Source organism: Cibotium barometz, chromosome 55, assembly GCF_041138505.1.
Source record: "Cibotium barometz isolate CiBa-2024 chromosome 55, ASM4113850v1, whole genome shotgun sequence".
NCBI lineage: Eukaryota > Viridiplantae > Streptophyta > Polypodiopsida > Cyatheales > Cibotiaceae > Cibotium > Cibotium barometz.
The window spans coordinates 35522125-35526933 of record NC_141100.1 but is presented as its reverse complement, the minus strand read 5'-3'; positions in this window follow the sequence as shown (position 1 = coordinate 35526933).

Below are 4809 nucleotides of genomic sequence, written 5' to 3'. Positions count from 1 at the left end.
GTGGCAAGGGGAGGTAACATGATTATAAATAGAAAAGAAGAAGATATAGAGACATATAAAAAGCTAGACACAAATAACATGATTATAAATAGAAAAGAAGAAGATATAGAGACATATAAAAAGCTAGACACAAATAATGAGACACCTAAATTTATCAGTTGGATCTAATATCTCCTTATAAATAATGTTTCTTATTGTAAATCGATAACTCTCAAGTAGATCTATTGCTAATAACCCTTTGCTAGCTGGGCCGAGGCTGGGCACAGATAATTGGGCATAGACTGAAGGACCTCCACCCATTAGGAATCTGCAAGCTCATACATAACTATACAGTGCTAAGGTTTCTAAAGAGTGACAACACAAAATAGCATTGAGTGGCATTCTTAATGCTTAAAATATCAAATAAATTAGATCTTGATGGACAATTTCACTTAGCCAAGTGTGCTCCAACAAATGGGCCAACGTACGACAGATAGAATTGTTAAGCACCAAGCTCTATAAATTTTTAAAACACCATATCTAATATGATGAAGGATAGTATAATGGGATGAGTGGATGCATATCTATAAAGTCAAGAAAAATTCTACAAAAGTATGTGAAGCGATATAAAATAAGTTACTTTCCACAAATAACAGTAAACACCTATAAGTAGATCCAAACAATTCATTAAAAATAATAATGACACATACCTTTGCTTCTAGGTTATTTATATTTCCAATTCAAAAAATTCCTTGTATATACATTTGTAGTACAAACAATTTCTAAGCACTCACATTGCTTCTAGGTTATTTTTATTTCCAATTCAAAAATTCCTTGCATATACATTTGTAGTACAAACAAGTTCTAAGCACTCATATTGGTCTCACAGGAATTATCATGAAGGAATACCTTGACAACATCGTAACACTACACATGCACAGAGATAGAACACATACCTTGTTAATATCTTATGACTACACATGCACAGAGAAAGAACACATACAATTTCTCATGAGTAAACACAAGTTTCACTTAGTATAATCCTAAAAAAGACATCATTCGGCCTTGCAATTCGTTTATTACCATGCCAAACACAAGTCACACATGGAATCGCCTCCGTCTCATATCAAACAGAAGTTGCAATGTACTCAAAATGATAGTAAATACTCTATCTCTAATATTGCCAGTAATAGTTTATACTCAAAATACTCTATCTCTAATATTTCCAGTAATAGTTTATACTCAAAATACTCTATCTCTAATATTGCGAGTAATAGTTTATACCTCTAACACCTTTAGGATGAACTCCTTGTATATCAATCAAGTTTTGTTTCACAATACCTTATCATAGAGATTTAGATTGCATAACAAAATTTGAGAGCATTCTTTTTCAAAACCAATTGATGATGTGGATACCCACCACTAAGGTTAAGGTTGTTGAGATACTTTGATGCATACAAAAAATAACCTTCACCAATATCATTAACGAAATCTGCACTTAGGTACTCCTTCATCTCCCTAGGCATTGCACTTAGTGTGGTTAATATGGTGCTATTGGTTGGCATCAATATCAAGGTTTTGAGGTGCAAGTATAGCATGCTCTCTAAAATATGATGAATACTCCACAACAACACTTGAAAATCCTCTAATACAACCATTCAATAAAATCTTTAAGAGACCCTCTCTAAAGTATTTTTCGTGGAATTGAAATAATACCTTTTTTTAATTCCCTTATCTGTCTCATTTTTGCCAATGTGTCTAGAATCCACTTATGAATTCATGCTCATTTGAGTTGTTACCATTTTGAAGAACTTACATATGCCGTGTAAGATTTAATACTTTAGTGTCCCTCCAAATCTATAAGTGACATAATATGCTAATAATAACATCCTCTCATCTGGTAGGATCTATCTAAAATCTCTACCTAACAATATGACCTTTCCACTAAAACGTTGGTCACTAGACATGATGTCTCTCGATCTCCTATCTAATGATTCAAAGGCATATATAGATGGGTCATAGGTGCCTCATCCATGACCCATCTATATATGCTAATAATAACATCCTCTCATCTGGTAGGATCTATCTAAAATCTCCACCTAACAATATGACCTTTCCACTAAAACGTTGGTCACTAGACATGATGTCTCTCGATCTCCTATCTAATGATTCAAAGGCATATATAGATGGGTCATAGGTGCCTCATCCATGACCCATATTATTAGCTAGATTCACAACATCCATTACCAATTTGGCCTGTTGTACCCACAATTCCGCCCCTATATCTGCTGTGTCCAGCCCCTTACATAGAGTTGGATTGCCTCCTCCAACTTCTCCACCAGTATCTGCAGCCTCTCCAAAGTAAATCATAGATTCCCATGCCATCACCACTCGGCTGTAAGCAGAGTATGGTTAGCTAGACTACAAAGGCCGACCTTGTCTCCTAGGTCCTCCAACTCCAAGAAGCTCACCAACAAAGGGAGCTCTAGATTACTGAAGCCTTGTAGACTCAGGGGGCCTGTTTGGTGGTGCTTCAACAACTACTCAGTCTGATCAAAGAACCTGTTCGTTGAAAATTATACTGATACTAACCTTGTGGATAGAGCAGCCCCTTAGTTGATCTTCTAGTGGTTCCCAGGCCCCTCAACAAACTTTCTCTTTATTTCTTTCTTCACTAATCCTCTCTCTTTGTCACTACAGCATTAACCTAAATGAGGAACTAACTTAGGGGGACCTTGCATTAGTTTTTTAGAATACTACATGCTACACGCAAACCCTACTATAATTATGTTTATCTTTACAGGGGCCCTCGAACTTCAAGAGGTGCAATCCATGTATATATATCCCTTACACCCTAAAGTCCTGAATTTTCGATCTTGGTGCCGGTGCTGATTAACTCTACTAACTTTAACAAAGGGGAGGAATCGATCAATTTAATGCTACCATCCCTTCCTAACTCCTATGTAGCTTCCCTTCCTAAATTACAAGATAGTTTGACATGGATGCTCACTCATAGTTGGGTAGAGTCTTGGAACACTCACCAACACCTCCTCTTACATAATAGTAGAATATATCATGCCTATGGCATCTTTTCCCTTTTTGGCATAATCTTTGTGCATTTACAAACTATATTAACAAGCTTAATCTATGCACAAGTGCATATATATTATCCCACATTTCGAGAGGAAGAAGATTTACACACTTTACATGATTTGTTCATCACCACAAAGCCACCACCACCTTCCAATGATGGGGATGGGACAAAAGTGATGATATAGAGGACAATGCGTACCTAGTGTTTAGTCCTATAACTTGTTATCTATCTACTCTAAATGAAAATAAAAATACAAAAAACCCCAATGCACCACTAACTGAAACAGATTTTCAAGACACATCTTAACCCTCTTGCCCCTGATTTTCCAGACACCTCTTAACCCTCTTGGTTTGTTTAGATTCTATAGAAAGTATGTTTGAGATTATGCTAAGATAGTTGTTCCAATGACAAATCAGCTTAAAGGAAATGGAAACATCTTTGTTTGGGAGGATTCCCAGTAGCAAAGAAGTTTTGAAAAACTTAAGGTAGATATAGCTATGACTCTCGTTCTAAAATGGTAAATCCAAACCAACCCTTTGTGGTAGAGATGGAGGCAAGTAATGATGCAGTAGGCGCAGTCCTCTTACAAGGGGGGAAACCTATTGCATTTGAAAGTAAAAAGTTGGACAAATCTCAATAAAATTATTCAATTTATGAAAGGGAGTTATATGCTATAATTCATGTCTTAAAGAAGTGAAGGCATTATTTATATGGTGTCAGATTTGAGATAGTCTGTGATCATAAGAGCATCAAATGGATATCTAGTCAAAGAGAGTTGAAAGGACGCAAAGCTTGATGGGGGAAGAGCTGCTCCAAGAATTCGACTTTCAACTTAGATATAGAAAAGGATGTTACAATATGGTAGCTGATTCACCGAGTCGCATGCCCATGGTTAACAAGAAGCTGAGTTGGTGATTTTCTAGAATCATTCAAGGGGAAGTGCATTGATGATCCACATTATATGCCCATGTGTGGAGTGTCATAGAGAAGAGGGATGCCTTGACTATAAATAAAGAGAGCCCCGTTAACAAGATAGACACTTCCAACAGTTAGTTACTTTACAAAGGTAGAGTATGTATATCTTTGGACTCAGACATAAGGCACCGTATTTTATATGAATGTCACGATAGTTCGAGTGTTGGTCATCTTGGAATACGGAAGACATATGCACTAGTTAGTAAGGACGTCTAGGACTATGTCTTAAAATGCCAAAAGTGCCAAGTCAACAAAGCAAAATGCCTAAAAGTAGGTGGTTTACTAAGTCCACTAGAGATCCCAAATGGCAAGTGGGATAGTATCTCAATGGACTTTATAGTTGGATTACCTAAAACAAATAGAGGCCACAATTCGGTTTGGGTAATCGTGGATGGGTTGACAAAAATTTATCGGTTTATTCCGACAAAAATGATAGTGACTATGCCTGAGCTCGCACGACTATTCATTGAGAATATCTATTGACTATATGGGTTACATGCCGAAATAGTTAGTGATAGAGATACGAAGTTTAATCGTCATTTTTGGCATGCTGTATTCAAGGGATTGGACACCATGCTAAGTATGAGTACGGCTGATCATCCACAAATTGATGGTCAAACTGAGAGAGTTGATCAAGTCCTAGAAGACATGCTATACGAGCATATGTAAGAAAAAAGCAAACCAATTGGGAAGAATATTTACACATATTGGAATTTCTTTTTAATAGTGACAAATATTCAACAATGTGATTTAGCCCATTC